Here is an 18,696-nt window from a genome sequence, read left to right as displayed (position 1 = left end):
GGCTGTTCCCACTCTGCTTCCCCTCTGACGGCTCACCTTGTGACTACTATTACTCCCCCTTCTTCCTCTCCTCCATCACCTCGACTTCCACTTTATCTGCCCCCTCTATTACATCTTCCATCCCTCTCCAATTCTCCATCTCTCACTCTCTCCGGTACACACACCACACACACCACACACACTACACACACCATCCTCCCTCTAGATTCTCAGTACGTCCCTCACTCTCTTCCTTTTTTACATTTCTCCTGGGAGGCAGCCCCTGACTCTCAGATGTCCCTCGCATGCCAAAAATTACTATTGACATTTCAATTCAGTGGGGTTTTTTTCTCCTACTGCTCTCTGCTGATGCCTTATAGCAGGAGGACATTTACATGTCAATGGGCCAGACAAAAAAAAGGAGGCAGAGTGTGCCTGCTCCCGTTCTGAAGACAGTGGCTGTAAGACTGAATTTGTGGTGACGAAGAGGCTTTGTGTGCTGGGTCCCTCTGGATATTTAAAATGGATTATTAATATATAAAGAAACTCTTTGCCAAGGATAAGGTATCATCAGCATTTTCTTGTGGCTTTACAAAATGTGCCACAACCCCCTCTGATCTGTGAGGCAAAATCCTGGATTTTCAGATCAGACAGTTGTTCTTCAATCTGTGAACCGATCAGCGAGTCTGCCAATCCCCCCCCCCCCATGTAGCCAGAAAATGTCCAGGCCATTTATGTCCACAAGCCACCAGTCAATGTTTGCAAATGTGTATAAATAAAAAAATTTTTTCGTGAGCATGGCCGTCACAAAGGGTGTTTATCCACTGAATTTCAGAAAATCCCTTATTTCTATTGCTCTCCACATGATTACCTGCATGCAACCAGAGCTTTCTCAGATACCATTGGTTAGTTCAAGTGGACAAAAAAAATTAGGAAGCCATGTAGAATTAAAAAATAAAAGATGACAAACAACTCGGTTGATAGAAACCTCTATTAAAAGTTGAACATACGCTTTTAATACTTCTAACTAACATTACGTTAGTTAGAAGTATTAAAAGCGTATGTTCAACTGCAGTGTTGCATCAGGTTGTGCACAAAGTGAACAAGTCACAAGTTCCAAAACCAATTCTGAAAAAGGTGATCTGAAAATAATTTGCAAATTTCATAAAGCCATATTTTATTCACACTAGAATGTATTTTACTATTTCATGAAAAATAATGTTTCGTTTTGAATTTGATTGCAGCAACACGTCTCAAAAAATTTGGACAAAAATCAGCTGGAGGAACAAGACTGGGTATAAAAAAGAACAGTGTCTACAAATTGTTGAACTATTTCAGAAGACTGTTCTTCAATGTTCATCAGTTGTGAAGACTCATTCGTCACCTACAGTACATAATTTCATCAAAAGATTAAAAAAAACCTGGAGAAATCTCTGCGTGCGAGGGATGAGACTGAAAATCAATACTGGATGCTCGCGATCTTCTGACGCTTAGGTGGCATTGCATTAAAAACAACCATGATTTTGTCCTAGAAATGCATGCACTCAGGAACACTAAAAGAAGTCACACAGTTCACCGTGTCATCCACAAATGCAAGTTAAAGCTCGTTCATGCAAAAGACCCATACACAAACATGATCCGGAAACATTGCTGTCTACTCTGAGCCAAAGCTCATTTAAAATGGATGAAGGAAACAAAACAGGAAAACAATATTAACTCCTAATTACAGCCAATAAGAAACATATGCAAACATGTGGATTAAGTCAAATTATTATTAGCAGTGCACACACAGATTTTTTCTCTCCGCCACTTGCTGGACTGTCTCAAGTTCAGACCTGACGACACAGCCTTCTTGATAAGTTTTTCTTCTTCCTATTCCTGTCTGCTATGCCACCTTCTTCTAACAGCAAACAACAAAAAAGCAGCACACTAGCCACCACTGTATGGTAGACCCTAAAAAGAAAGGGTTAGCAGATATTCATCAGGGAATAAATAAATTCGTCTTTGTCCCTTACCGCACACTTGCTACATATGGCTCTTCCAGTCCAACTTACTATCGAGTTGCAGACCAAGACACCAGTGGTTAAAGACCACTTCCTTCTCAGTGCACCAAATGGTTTATTGGTGTTTGTCGTATCTTTCTCCTACCCCTCTTGAATTCCACAACCCGAGAGGGTTTTTGCAATGGTAAGATGGAGATGATTGCACTCCAATCTAGAAAGTCCTTAATTTCTCCTCTGTATTCCACATCTTCACCTCCTTTGATTAAGCCGACAACTGCTGAATCGTCAGGAAAATTTGGAAGGAAGCAGCTGTCAGTGTTGTGCTGGCAAGCTGCCATATAGATGGTGAACAGCAATGGGGCCAAAAGGGTTCCTTGTGTTGCTGGGGTGGTGTGCAACTGTCAAATCTGTAGAAAAAAAATCCTGTTTGGATCGTCAGCCAGATTCTGATCACTATCAGTTAGTGATAGTGATCACTTTTCCCTCCATCTTGCTGTAGCTCCACTCTTTAATGAAACTAAGAGTATGACAAAGAAGACCGAGGACTGTGCAGCAGCTAGAATATTATCTATATCAGCTGGTCTTCCTCAGTCTCCCAGGCATGCACGAACTATTGTTAAAAGACAAGGAGATGCTACACAGTGGTAAACATTGGACTTGTTGCTGTCATCAAATTCAAAATATGCTAATATATATATTTTTTAAATTTACCTTTACTCAGTTTAACATTTTCTATGCTCCTCTGTTTCCAAGTTTTGCAGATCATTGCGTTCTGTTTATATTTACATTCTACACAGCGTCCCAACATTTACGGTATTGGGTTTGTATACTTCTGCAGAAACCTGGATAACTTGGATAAAGCTCTATTTACTTTTCCAATACTGAACAGAGCTGTCAGTATGTTATTTAAGCACGCTAAGCAATAAAATAAAGCACATTGTACACAATGTTTGATTGTGTTTGTCTGTAGCGTATAAAACCTGATATTGCATAAGAAAAACAAATAAAACAAATCTTTCTTTTTTTCTTTTTTTCTTTCACTGGGGGCACCATATGGGTTATGTGGGACAAGACAGGGATTAGAGATATTGATTGCTGGTTGAATATAAGCAGGGGCGTGAGTTGTCCCTGAACCTTAAACACAAGAAGGGTTTCTGCACTCTTGGAGTAATGCGACTTCAATTGATTCCATAGTGTGTTTGATATAGAGTCTACCCAGAATGCAGTCAGTTTATTCATGCATGAACACATTGGAATGTTTTTGTGCCAGAGTATATTTCTCTCATAAGCAGGTTTTTCAGACATGCATCTTCATTTCCTAAGCCCTGTAAGGTATCACCACCTGACGGGTCCCGAGGCACCAGGGATTCCGCCTCGCTGTGATTATCTTAAAGGAGATGCATTGCATATGTAAATGTCCTGTTTTGGAGCGAGCTGGCAGTTGTTCAAGCGAGTAGAGGATAAAAAAAAAACCCTCAGCATTGATCTGCCCTTCTGCATTTAGTCTGGGTTAAGTGTTCAGCTTCCATTAGGACCAAATTCATGCAGGGGTTTGTATAATTATGCCAGAGTCAATCCCCATTACTCCTTAGCACTATCGAGCAGCTGCTTACTTTAATAAAAACACATGTCAAATTCAGGGAGAAGAGCTGCTGTGTATGTCCGCGTGCCCGTGTTTTCCAGCGTGCGTGCATATTCTTGTGTTTGCACATAATTTGAATCAATACACACAGGAAGGAGGCATTAAAGCAGCAAACCAGTTGCAGGAGGCAGAAAAGCAGCAAGGAGGCCTTGTGCACCAAATGTTCTGTCAACTCCACAGTCCTTTCAATCAGTGCAACAAACAACTCTTTCAACATTTGTCTCTTTCTCCAGGACACGATTCCTCTTCTCCACTCCGTACTGGAGACCATCAATCTGTAGCTTCTCCCTGTTGCCCATCTTTCATCATTTCTGTGGGGTTTTTTTTCCCTTCCAATAAGAGCTTTCAAGCCTGACCTTTTGTGCCTTTGGAAAGGACTGCTGTGGGTAACAAAGACTGCCAACCAATCACAGATTGATCCAACTGGCCTTGGGTATGTGAGTCTCATTCTTAATGATAGGAAAGCCAAATTTTGGGATTGATGCTGCTAACTCCTAACACGCATGCAGACACGTGATCACTTCCAACTCTGTGCCCCTGCCCTGACTAGCAATTTGTTATTTTTACAAATCATGGTCTCAAAAAAATGTTCAAAAGAGGACCAATAATCTCTCACAGCCTTTTTGTAATGTCATGAATTTACGAACACAACAAAACCTTTGCTAGAGGATTAAAGGAGTAGTTTAACATTTTCTCAAATACTCTTGCTTGCTTTCCGAGAGCTTAATCAAAACTATAATTTATAGTACTGTGCAAAAGTCTTGAGTTAGCCCTATTTTCTTTTACAGTTTGCAAGAAAACTTGGAAATAAGTGCATTATTGAAACATGGAAACAAACATGGAAATACAGGTTGCTCGGAAGCAAAGCTGAAATGCTCTCGCACCTACTCTTGCTTCCATTGTCATGCTTCTGTGTTCTAACATGTCTTTCCCCTCCCGCGGTGAGTGGCTGTCGGTGAAGAGTGTGGAGCCTAGACGTGTGTTACTTTTCCCTGGATTTCTGGAGTCCCGTTTTCCCAGCAATGTTGTATATGGCACCTGGTGACTGGACTGTAAATAAATACACTTCTAATTGTAAGATTTGAAGTCCTACCTGACATATGACAACCACACCAAGATATGGCAAGTTTCTGGCTACAAACTCGTTGGGAATACCTTAATGTATAAAACGGCTATTTAATGCCTGTCACACGGTGTCATCTTTGGCATTTCCAACCAAAAAGAATGTCATATGTTGACAAAACTTAGATTCATCCCTTTAGTTAGGTACTTTTAAATGGCAAGAAAGTAAAAAGAACTGAGCTCAGTTTGACCAACAATTTTGTTTTAAATACTAAGGCAAAGATTGAAACAAATGCTTTTCTGAGACAATGTTCTGTTCAAAACACAAAAATGAAGCAACAACAACTTGTGTCTGCAAAAAAGTTAAAATACAGAGATTGTTTTCCGGTGGATTTTAACAGATTACGCTGCGTTCACATCATCATGGGAACAACTTTGGTTCTTTTTGATAGCTTGTTGTTGTGTTTGTCAAAAAATTCTCGTGTTTCAAACTCCATGCCACATATGTAGCAGTGAGAAAGTAAGGACGATTTGAACGGTGTGTCACCACCCTGATGAATAAAGCATAGCACACAGGAGAAGAGTTGTGTAATGTCTTTGATGGGCTGGCATTAAACATCACACTGGGCTGCACATCAATATGTGTGAGCTCTCACAGTAAGACATTGAAACACCAAGAATATATCCAAGTACTGACTGTCTAAAAGTTTACCCAATCACTTTATGACCAAAGATGACCAAAGATGACGTTTTTGCATTCACAAAAATCTTTTAGCATAAAGACCAAAAACAGAGGAAACATTTAGCCTGGCTGAAGGCTATGTTATGAAGGGCTACTGGTTTTAGCTTTAAACTGTATTTAGATATATAATAATGTGCAAATGTTTTGCTTCCAACATTTTTAAAGTCTTGAGAAAGTTGTTGAGGAAAATCTTTGAAAGCCTTTCAAAGTTTCAAAATATCAAGTAGGTGACATCACCCACTGTTTTTGAACTAGTGTGAAGTAATGGTCTAATAAAATACTAGAGCAACAAGGTCCAGTTTAACAACTTCAAGTAGTGGATGAGGCCTAGTTAAACTCCAATCAACTACAGCTGTCTGTGTTGGGACACGCGTTTGCACATAGCTCCATTATCGAGGAAGAGTTCTAAAAAATTGCCCCTACTCAGGGTTGTTATGAAGGGATAAACTATCCTCAAAGTTCAAAACCATCATTTCTACCAGGCTGTAAACCTGATTTTGAATGCTGTTAAGTTTACCATTTTAACATGGGAATGTATGGAGACTGACTCGCTTTTGGAGCCAGCCTCAAGTGGACATACGTTTCTATTAATTCCAAGTTGGCTTCATTTTTTTCAGCTTGGGAGGCTGAAAATCATTCCACAATATCATGCCACATCTATCTTGACTGATTTAACACCTGTAACATACACAAGCTGGCCTTTGGTTTTCTGCATGTGTTCATCATTAACTTTGACAAAGATGACTCCCTTTGTCTACTTTCTTGTAGGACACACAATTTGAAGGAAACAATGTCAATGTAAATGACTGAAGTTTTTGATGATTTTAACTGTTTCGAACTCCAGAGCCCACACTCTGGGTTTATGGCTTGTTATGTAAAGATGACGAATTCTGGGACAGAACAAGGGGACAGAAATTTTATGCATGCAGATTTAGGAGAGTCTCTGGTGCAATAGATGCGGCTGTCTGTGAGAGTGTCATTGCGATTACATTGATGTAGTGGAACAGAGAGTGAATGCCATGTTGATGGGAGGGAGATCTTGGATGTTTTATAGATGGAAGTAGGCCAGGGAGTGTGCAGGGAGGCTTCCGGGTGCTGTAAATGCAGAGTAGGTGGAGTTCACTGATGAACTCCACTTCACACATGAGAGAGAGAGATTTTTGTGGAGCTGTCCTTCTTCCCTGACTGCCACTGGAGATGAAATTGCAACCAATTTCACTGAAAGTAATTTACAGAGAAGTAGAATTTCATGCAGATGCTGTAAAAACCCAATAATAATCTCGAACCAGGGGGAGCTCTTCAACCTCCATGTCAGGAGCAAGAAGGGCAATTATTTTATTACCTCTTCCATTTTTATTTTTTATCTACCTGGTCCCCTTTGTTGCTTCAGGTTAGCTAGCTAAGGCTAATTAGTGAGTTGCATAGCAACAAGAACAATAATGAATGCTCCTTCAGCCCTTTGAGCTCCTGTTCTCTCTGTTGCTAGTGAACCTAACAGCTGAGCTTTGTAAATGAGCTGGAAAAAAACCCTGGATCAAATTGCAGCCGTGATGACGGTCATAACAACGGCTCTGTAATAAAACCTGATGAACGTTGTCTGCAGATGCTGTAGATCTATATTCCTCACAAATGTTTTTTCTTCATCTGCTTTCCTGTGACGTCCTCTCAAACGCAGTAATTGAGGATTTAATTAGTCAGAGAACAAAGACAGCTTGACCTTCTCTCTGCAGGTTCAAAATATTTGTGTGCATCACATGGTGAGCACACACTTCCTATTTTCCTCAGGCTAGTGTTTTTCCTTAAATACACTCGGTTTTTGATTCCTAACACACAGACACCTTGATGGAAACTCACATCCAGCTTGTTTACCGAGATGACATCGATAAAATGACATTGTGTGTTTCTGGGTGCCACAGGTTTGCTCATCTTCACTGAGTTCCACAGGAGAGAGAGAGAAGGATATCCTTGTTATCTACCCAGCGCTCACAAAGACAGTAATTACACAAAAGGCCATTCAATTAAAGGAGGCCATGCACCTACACGGCTAGTTACGAAAAAAAGAAAAAGAAAGCAGAATCGTTAATTAAATGATTTAAACCTTGACTCAAGGCCACCGCACTGAGAAAAAGAGAGATGAGAGACGTCCCTCGGCTGAATCCTCTGATCAACACCGGAGGGACACAACAGTCAAAATAAGTGAATAAATAAAGGGAAAAAAGCATTAATAAGTTTCTGCTGGTAGGAGATTTTCTGATATTTGCTTAAAGTTCTGTTTAATCAACTAAAAGAAAATGTATTCCACACTATTCCAGGTGTATGTTCCAAATGATTTTAAAGGTTTTATTTTAAAGAGAAACGTCAATATTGTTACCGTATAGCAGACAATGGTCTTTCCTGAACTCTAACCATAAACATAAAAACATAAAAAGTACAATGATGCTCGTCTCACTGCAAGGGGATATCTGTACTGCAAGACTGCAGAGACTTGAAGCAAACAATGTTTCCTCGTGACAGTAATAGAAAACAATGTAAAGTAACTCAAGTTACCTTTCCTGAAACACTTGCTTTTGGAATTTCTAACGAGAAGGCAGCAGGAGGGAGGATTTCATGGTTTGATCCCAGAGTTGAAGCTTTATCATAACCGCTTTTGCACATATGCCAGGCTGGTAGATTTGGGACCACATCTGAGGAGGCAGAAAAATCATCAGATCACAGTGTCGGGTGTCTGAGGTAAAACAGTATTTTACTGTTTCCACATTGTTGTACATTCAGTACTTGTGTTCAATTTGAGCTACGAGAGCTGTAGTTGCCAAATGCAGTGGCGTGATTGGTCAGATTTGTTTATTTACATGCAGAATTACATGGGCGGTGTGAAAGGATTCATTAAGAATAGATGAGTCTGAAAATGATTTTTCAAGTCACAATATATTTGCAAGAATTTGATGTGTCCGGTGTGTAAAGGGTCAGATATTTCCAAGTGGGAAGATGTTTGCCTGTACTAAATAGTAATAGGTTACAGGAAACGTTTATGTTTTTTATTTGTAAGAAAAAATATTATGCATCAGCAAGAAGTGATCATAAGTGACAACTTGGGACAGAGAAACATGTTTTATGCGTTTTAACAGTACATCAATAAGTAAGACATTATATAGGCTTACAATACCTTACCTTACAAATGCTTATCTTACAATATGGAGTGCTATAGGAATTCAGCTTAATTCAATATATATATTGAATTAAACTGAATTCATTTTAGCTTTCACTTTCAAAAGAAAGTCTGAGGAAATTGCAAAGAAATTGCAAAGAAATAATTAGAACTTCATGGTGTTTGTTGCTGTAGAATTCATTGAATTTGCTCTCAGTCACAAATGAGACGTGTTTTCTATTAAGGGTTTAGTTTTAATGAAGTGCAAATGTTGCCTTAATTATGTGCCATGTATCCTTAAAGACCTTGTTTGTATTTATGCAGCATTTGCCAAAGAAACAGTGTTTAATTCATCTAACAAAAGACATCAAATGCTTTCACATTCTCTGCCGAATCCTTTTGAATTTCACTGCGTGGCAGTGCAGACAGGAGAGCTGCTGGATAAACAACTGTGACACCGAGGTTATCATACTCAATTAAGCCGCCATAGCTGAGAAACAGATCTTTTGTCATGAGAAGGCAGAGGGGCCGAGGGCGAGGCGGTGTCTCATGTCGAGTGGCTGCTGTTAACTCTCAGGGCAAACACAATTGACACTGTGTGCCAACTATAACAGCTGTAGTGCGTCTGAGTGAGTCTCAGTGTGTGTGTCTGTGTGTGTGAGAGAGAGTGTGCCAGAGATTTGCGTCATCAGGGAAAAAGAAGAAACTCTGGCGCCAACGGAGGGTTTCACAGGACAGAAGGAGAAATTCTTCAGGATTACGAGAAGAAAAATCCTCTTCAGATTCTCTGACCATCTTAAGTCTCATCAGTCTCTAATTCTGTTTGCTGTTTGCATGTGACTGAACTGCTGCAGCAGAAATGGAAATGTTTTGTTAATGCTAAATGTCTTGGAAGTCCTTGGGAGCTTTTCTCTTTTGTTTCTTTCTTGTTTCTCAGCATGGTTCTGACATTCATAAACGATTAAATGACTCACTATATTTTAAAAGACAACAAGGAAAGTCTTCAAATGTTTTGTGTCATCACAAATGACACCTACTTCTCTTTTGGTGTGGTCACTTTGCTTATTTGACCTTTTTTCCCCACACATACAATTCTCCCATTACTTTCCAGGATTTAAAAGTCTTGTCATTTGTCTTATGATATTGTAAGGCTTTAAGAGGCAGTTTTACCCTGAAATTACCCTCAACCCAAAACAGAAAAGAATACATTTCTTTGTAGTATGTCTGACTCCTTGCTTTATTTAGTGTGAGCTTGCATCTTCCAGTTTTGGCTCCTCAGCCAGTTTGTGGTGCAGGTTTGAAAACAATTTTGTTTTTTTAAATCAAGTTTTTGCCAAGGCACCAGCCTTTCCCAGAGTGCCCTCTTGACCCTCCCAGTGCTGTGGTTGGCACCCTCATCAGCCAGCACAGCCATAATGCTCTCCATATGGCAGACAACATCTCCTGCTGAGGGACTCCTTGATTTCTATTAATACACACACTGTAATAAAGGGCTCAATTGAATTAATCAGCTTGAAGACATTAATCAGACATTAATGAAGTATTAACCTCTGCACTGCACTGCTGTTCGCGGTGTCTGCCTGCCTGTTTACATCTCCACTCACATCGACCTGCTGCTCTGTTCCTTGGAAGGCTGATAGTTCAAGATCTGCTTTTTATGGTGCTGACATGAAAGCTGACTTTGTGGCTAAGTTTTGTATTTGAGAAGGCAAAATAAATTATCCACATCATCCACAATGGAAAAGACATTTTTCATTTTTTAATAAAATGGAAATGTGGTGCAGCAGGTGTGGTGCGGTGGTGTGGTTTAGTCTTAGCCGTTGGTGTAATAGTATGAAAAACAACATTATTTTGTCATCTGAACTCACATTTTTCCTCATATTATATTTTTTAATATGATTGCATTCGATAATTGATATGCATTTGAAATGTATTGAAAAGCTGGAAAGTTTCCACTGGAAAAAGGAAACAGTTGAGTTTTGGTGTCACAGATACAAAGATGTAATAAGGGGTGACGCTGACTGTGAAGTAGTACAGTTGGACAGGGAAGGAGCTGCATAGATATATCACCTCAACCTCCTTAAAGTATGGAAAGAGGGTGAAACCACTTCTCTGGTTAAGGGAATAGATGACTTGAGGTGCTAAATTTCACCATTCCCGCCTCCATCTCACACAGGCCCAGGGAGCAGATGTTGTTGCATTGCAACAGGGGTTTGCAGATGTGTTTTTCTCCTTGCCTGGTTGTACCAATTTCATAGACCACCATTTCAAAACGCAGCCTGGCATGACGGTGTGTTCACGGCCCTAGAGGTTACCTGATCATAAGAGGCAAATTGTTCAGAGAGAATTGGCTAACATGCTGAAAATAGGAGTAATAGAAGAGTCACACAGCATGTGGTGTAGCCCCATAGTTCTTGTAGTGAAGAAAGATTGGTCTATATGGGTCTGTGTCGACTATCGCAAGGTAAAATGAATGAAGTGTCACAGTTTGACGGTTATCCCATGCAGAGGATGTCGACGAGCTCCTAGACTGGTTAGGCACTGCTTGCTTTTTTTTACCACACTGGATTTAAGGATTCAAGGGCTACTAAAAACCGTTCTTCTCCACTCCATACGGGTTGTACCAATTTGTCACACTTCCGTCCTGCTTCTTCGGAGCTCCGGCCACTTTCCAGTGCCTCATGGACCAGGTCCGCAAGCTGCATATGCTGTCGCCTATTTGGATGATGTCGTCATCCACAGTGCCACCTGAAAGGAGCAAGTGCAGCGGATGGTCCGTGGTCCTGGAGTCCCTGAAGCAGGCAGGGCTTCACGGCCAACCCAAAGAAGTGTGCAGCTAAATGGAGGGAGGTACAGTATTTGCGGTACCACTTGGGAGGTTGCATGTGTGCCCTCAGATGGATAAAAGAGCAGCCATTGCATCCTGCCCATGTCCCAAGACCAAAAAAGAGGTGAGACGATTCTTGGGGCTGGCGGGTTACTACCGCCGGTCCGTACCTAGCTTTGCATAGCTGACAAGCCCTTTGACTAATTTCACCGAAAAGGGTGCCCCAGATCTGGTTCGGTGGACAGAACAGTGCCAGGTGGCGTTCGTGCAGGTGAGGAAGTCTCTCTGTGGGGAACCTTTGCTCTAAACTTTTCCCTCCCTTTTATTCTGCAGACTGACGCCTTGAACAGAGGGCTGGAGGCAGTTTTGTCCCAGCAGGTAAGTGGGGAGGTTGACCGCCCAATTGTGTACATCAGCAGGAAACTGTGTGAGTGGGAGGCCAGGTGGTATGGTGGAGAACGAGTGCCTGGCCATCCAGTGGGCGGTCGACTCTCTTCGTTATTACCTCCTGGGCCACCTCTGTTTAAGTTATTCAGATTTTCTTAAGTACCATCAGTAATGTTTCTAAACAACATTAACACTGAATAAGATCCTAAAGCACAGTAAATTTATTGTATAATTTGCCCCTGTTGGAGGAATATGGGGCTACTCTTATCCAGGCTTAACTGAAGAAGCAGCAGAGTTCTTCTTCCAAAAAACCTGAAGTGTTTTTTCTTCATTTTCAGGTACAGTTGTTGCAGATCTTTGTTCTGTGCTATGAGGTTTGTCATCATGCTGCAGCTCAAGTTTCTTACAAAGTTTCTCCAGTTCTTCTAATTTTGGTTGCTTTTCTTTATGCTTTTCTTGGAGTTCTTTGTTTTTCTCCTGCAGTTCTTTATATTTTTCTTCTTGAACTTTCTTTTCCTCGTGCATGTTATTGTTGTTTGTTGTACTTTGTCATGGATGGCGAGTAACTCTTGATGTCTCCTCTGCAGATTGTCTTTATGTATTTTTTCCTGTCTTTGCTTCTACTCTTGCATTTCAATGTTTGTGTATTGAACTTCATTATACAGTCCTTGCAAATGTTTTTTTTTTTTTTTGGGGGGGGGGGGGTAGTTGCTGCGACAGACTGGCGACCTGTCCAGGGTGTACCCTGCCTCTCGCCCTATGACAGCTGGGATAGGCTCCAGCGCCCCCCGCGACCCTGAAAAGGATAAGCGGAAGGAATGGATGGATGGATGGATGGATGGATGGATGGATGGGGGGCTAAGGGGGTAGACTCCAGGGGGTAGGTAATTCTCCCTCAACAAACATTACACTTTGCACAATGCGATCGAGACAAGTACCGTTCTCGTGGCAACCGGCAAACCCAGACTCATAGTGGTAGCGTGCTTTACATCACTGCAAGTGATGCTTTGCACCAACCTCCCACAGGGGTGGCCACTGAAAACACATGCTCAGCACCTGAAGATTTTTCTCAGAGTAATTTCTGGTCATCCATCCTATAGCATGTGTTACAACTACTGCCATTTCCTATGATGACACGCACACATGCATACACAAGCTCACCAAGCTCACAAGCTTCACTATTGCTGCTGGCAACAATTTGTCTGTTTACATCTAATTACCTGTTTGGCAAAATCAAAACATTTACCGTCAGATGGGAAAGCTACACTGATGCATTTGACTGTCACGAATTCTGATTGTCCATTTGCAATGTTCTTGATTAGTGAGTAATGGGACAACGGTGGCCAATAACTGTAATTACGGTAATTCACTAAACCCCACACAATTATTCAATGAGGCGCCTACAAAACGGCAGCAAGAAAGGAGAACACGAGCGAGACGGTGAAAATCAAGAAGGAGGTAAATTATATACCATTAGACAAATCTAGCCTTTGTCTCTGCGGCGATGTAAAGAAACTGTGGAGGCGCTAATCATCTCCAGTCAGTCAGCAGATCCACTTGTGATAATCACGCATTGTATCGGGGTCGCGGGGGGTCAAATCTCTTCCAGTTCAATCAGCTCTCAGAGATTCTTTTGAAACTCTGAGTGCGAAGAGAAATAGCTGCACAAATCCAGTCCTGCGGGGGAAATAATTAACTTGGGAAAATAATCACCCAGTGAACTTTCAATTTGATTTAATTCAATCAAGTTTTACACTTGGAACTGGCTAAATTAAAACTGAAGCAGTGCCTGTGTCTGGTTTGCACAAAGCTGTGGGTGACATTTTAAATGCACGCCATTTTTCACTTTTCGCTTAGGAAATGCTAAATTCTGGCTTTTTTGTTCTCTTTTAAACGTCACAAAACTCTTTTTTTCTCTTTTTAATCCCCAGTTTCAATTAGCTTCTTCAAATAAACCCCAAATAATGTAAACTGTTATAATAAAACATTTGGTATGAAAGATGTTAAGTAAGACCATGTGGGAAAGATGAGCAAATGGAAAGCATGAGCCTGCATGCCTCTGATTTAGAGAATTATTTCACAGCAACCCCACTCACGCCAAATGAGCTCCAGATTACAATAATACCACCAGCGGGCAATTAAGTCCATATAAACAGCGCATGCAGAGCGCTGGCACCAGGATAAGCCACACACGTTCCCACAGGTTGATGTGGGCGCTCGGAGCCTTCACCCTGTCTTCCTTCGAATCCGTCAGGAGCAGATGAAGGCTAACCTGACAAACATCCAATATTACCAGCAGCTGCCTAGGCAAGGATAATTAATACAGCCGGCAATTTGGCGGAGCTATAAATGTCCTGACGCTGAGACATCAAGGGCTGACTGACAGAGAAACTATCATTAACAGAGAGGGCAGGAGGGAGACAAAGAAAGGAAGAGGGAGAAGCAACGATAATCCAGGAAACAGAACAGATCTGTCTGCGACACACTAAGAAAACCAAACGTAATTATCACCGTCAAAGGATAAATCCACTTTAAAGACAATCCTTTGTTCATTTCCTGCATAGTTGATGTTAGCTGACTGACTGTTTGGAGCACTTCCAAGGCTGATATATGTAAACTCTTCATGCTGAGTAACTTTACCAAGGAAATAAATAAAATAAAATCAGGTAAATTCAGCAGCACAATTTGGTTTTAATAATAAAAAAAAAAATCTAAAGTACTGACTCCTAAATGTAATTTTAGCAATAATTCTCTTCACATACGCTGCCTGACTGGCATTTTCTTCATGGTAATGGCGCTAATGAGTGTTGCCTACGTAGGACTGCCAGGAAGAGACACAGAGATAAGTGGAATGGAAATGAAATTCACAGACTTGCAGAAATGCCAGGCAAACTAACAGTTGGCAATTTAGACGGTCTATTATAGCAAATACCAGTAGTAGAGATGTGGTTGTGTGGCATATGGCTCCAATACTGGGTGGGTAACAGGTTGAATTTATCTAAACTTAGAGGTGTACAATTGAAATTATTACCAGAATGGGAGGTCTTACCTCCCCAGCCAGAACATGGAGTTTACAGTGGCTCAAATAATTATTTGATTCCACGCTGAATTTGTAAGTTTGCTCATTTACAAAGTAATAAACAAGTAATAATCATCGTGTTTGTTTCATTTTAATGCAGAAAGACTATCAGCCAAAAACAAAACAAAAACCATATAAGCTGACTGACGCCATGGAGTGAAAAAATATCAACCACCCAGAATTCAGATTCCCACATATTGTGTGCCTGCCACAAATTACAATCAATTAATTATAGATCTCAACTCATTTTGTGTATAAAGCCCACGTCCATAGAACCATTTCATTTCATTCCAGCCTCTCCACCACCATGGACAAGACCAAAAATGTCAAAGGACAGCAGGGACAAGATAGAGCTGCACACACCAAAAACACCAGCAAGAAGCTTAGTGAGAAGGTGACAACTGTTGGTATGATTGAAGAAATATAAATCTGATCATAAATCGCACTCATACAAGATCTTGACTCATGGGGTGAGGATGATCATAACAAAGGTGGTGGAACGACCACAGAACGGCGTAATGGATTGGAATCTTGCAGCGCCTGCACGATCCCCCTGCTCAAGAGGGCACATTTAAAAGCCCCTCTTAAGTTTGAATCAACCAAAGAACAACAAACACACAGTCAAGCACGGAGGTGAAAACATTATGCTTTGGGGTTGTTTTTCTGGTAAGGGTACAGGATGACTTCACTGCATTGAGGGGCCAATGGATCTTCAATGGATCTTCATCCCTCAGCCAGAACACTGAAGAGCACAAACATACCACCAAAGTTACAAAGGAGTGGCTAAAAAAAGAACATTAAGATCATGAGTCGGGCTAACCATTCTTTAGACCTCAAACCTACTGGAAAAACTGTTGAAGGAGCTAAAGCTTTAAGTTGCCAAGCAGCCGCCAGTAAACCTAAAGGATTTACAGAGTTTCTGTGAAGATGAGTAGGCCAGAATCCCTCCTGAAATCTGGTGACCAACTACAAGTTTGAGTAACTACTCAGCTATGCTTCGCTTCGAACATATTTATTTCACTCAATGACATGCAAATCAATTTTTAACTTTTCCCCTACTGTACATTACCACCGACTGTGTTACAAAGTGGTGCATGACAAGCACATTGCTTTATATGTGGATGACTTAAAACTGATGTTATAAATGTGCAAATGTCCACGTTCGGACATTTACCTTTGTTAGCTGAGCATGTTGTTCATCAAATTAGCATTGACTGTTCAGTGTTTAACATTAACACTGGAGTTCCAACATATTAACACAGGTGCAGTTGGCTAGATAACAGGCAACATGTTAAAGCTAATTCAAATTGTACTGCTCTGTAACAATCATATTGCCTTCATATATACTGACACTATATGAGGGTCTGGATCAAAGGACTGAACACTGCAGATCCACAACATGTGCCTACACACGATTTGAATAAAAGTGCCCACATGCATTCACACCCGCTCTAAGAGACCGAACAGCAGAGCCAGAGCAGCCATGTCTCCTCCTGCTCATCTGTGGCCTATGTTAATATGATTAGACTGGATTATGGTAATGTGCTGGGGGATCTGGTGGGTGTGGGGCGATGCCTTGCTGCTCTCGTTTCGGGGAATAGTTAATTGGTTGGGCTGCTTTGATGTTGTGGTGATGAGAGAATGGGGTTGGTGGGAAAGGCTGGCAAAGGCGCTCTACAACTCGAGCCCATTTTATTTTTGGCCTATGAGGGATCTGTGCTGGCAACTGGTAAAAAGGAATGAAACCTGATGAAACCAATGTGCAGATCTGCAGCTGAAACACTGTGAATATTCAGATGAGTGTGGGAGAAACGCGAGCCATATTTGAATTCTCTGTCACTTTACTGTGGCATCTAGAGTCAACTGTTGATCTCTGTTTTTACCAAGCATCGTTTGTGATACAACTAAAAAAAGTATTTTTATTTTTAAATGTATGTATTCTTTTAAAATCTGGCACCTGAAATGTCAGCATATTGATTGAGTGCTGTGGATATTCAAAGCATATAACCGTCAGTAACAGATCTTACCTTTCACTAATAAACCGTAAGACTAATCCAATATTTTACCTGTAGTCATGAAGTCATTTTCAAATAGCAAGCTGATGAGTTCAGGGTGCAAACAAATTGATAATTTCGCTTTAGCAGTTTTTTTTAATCTAAACAGTCACAGCAGGAATAAAAATCCGCTTCACTTTATTTACAACTGTGGGGTCAAGACTTCTAAGTGTTTTGTTCTGGCCTCACCACAGAGAGGGCTGGCAGGTGTGCTGCCTGTTGAGGCAAAACACCTGCTGTGAGGTTAGGCTGTACAGATAAGCATACATTTACTTTGTAAATAGTATTCAAATAAGTATTAGAAAGTAGGCCAAGCCTGCTCGCAGCTGTGTTGACTGGCTGATACAAACCAAGATCGTTTTTCATACAACTTCAGCTTCCTTTTTAAAAAAAAGCAAAACTCTTGGTTGGTTTTGCATAAAGTGGATTGTTGCCACAGTAAAAGTGGATATACATATGGCACATAACATCAGGGTGCAAGATGCTAGCAGGCGGGGAATACATGGAACGCCATAACTAAGTGCCATAATATACAGAAGCATCTGTGCTGAGTATGGCCTGGAAGTCCCCAGGTCAAAATGGGAGACACCAATGGGGTGGAGAATGGTGGAGCCTGTTGGACTTCCAGATACAGACGGACAAACTGGTGGTGGCTAACCATTTTTGGAATAAAAACAAAGATGGAGTTTCATAAGTAAAAATCTTGCAATTTTATTTGCATATAAAGGCAGCTAAATATATCACAATGAACTGAAAGAGAGAACTAACATTTCCATGAAGAGGGATACAATCAGAGAAAGAGCGAGAGAGGAACAGAGCACGAAAAGAGCATTTACAGCGGCAAAGTTGAGACAACTATTGGCAACTTTTTTTTTTGTGCTAGCAAGATTGCATTTACACACAGTGCAAAATTAGAAAAAAAGCAATAAAACACAAATACTATCAAATTTACACTTTAAAGGACAACTTAACCATGTTTAGGCAGGTGTGTTGTTGGGAACAATCAGCACCTGTTGGATTGTGACAAATTTTTCCTCTCTCATCCAAAATAAACATCTACCCTACTGGGAGAATTGATACAAAAATCATTAAAGAAACGTCTCAAGAGATTTTTAACGAGAGAATTAAAGAAACATGGCAAACATACAGGTGCATACAGAAAAAAATGCACTTTTTTTGTCAAACAACTTTTAGTACAGATGTTTTACAACATGAATATATAATATATATATTTTTATACATTACATTTTCCAAATCAGATCAGAAATCCATAACGGGGCAATACAAAGGGAATTTTTCCGGCTGTAACTGGATAGTCTTCTGTCCCTGCGTTGGTTAGGTGTTGTTTTGCGGGGATGATGGGTAATAAATAAGGACTTTTTTCTCTGAGCTTGCAGAGAAGGGGGGCTCTAGCTGAGAACATTAAAGCTAGTTTAAGGCAGCGTCCCTGTCAGCCAATAAGAAAAAAGAGGAACTGACGAGAGGTTCGAAACAAACAAGAAGAACCCAAATATGAAATATCGTGATGACACATCCATGGTATGCATTGTCTGGCTAACACAAACCAAACGTTAAAAAAAAAAAATTATACAAATTCACATAGCATCATTTATCTTACAGATCTGACCATTATTTATCAAGAGCAAGATTGTTTAATCACAAAAATCCCCCTAAAAAGGAGAATACCAGTATCAGCCAGGCTCATAGCTCAGCAGTCCCTCCAAATCTGCACACATTTAGACTTTAAAACATTTTTAATTCATCCATCCATCCATT

The sequence above is a fragment of the Haplochromis burtoni genome, unplaced genomic scaffold, assembly GCF_018398535.1.
Source record: "Haplochromis burtoni strain Fernald_Lab_line unplaced genomic scaffold, NCSU_Asbu1 Contig_330, whole genome shotgun sequence".
NCBI lineage: Eukaryota > Metazoa > Chordata > Actinopteri > Cichliformes > Cichlidae > Haplochromis > Haplochromis burtoni.
This window is presented reverse-complemented; position numbering follows the sequence as displayed.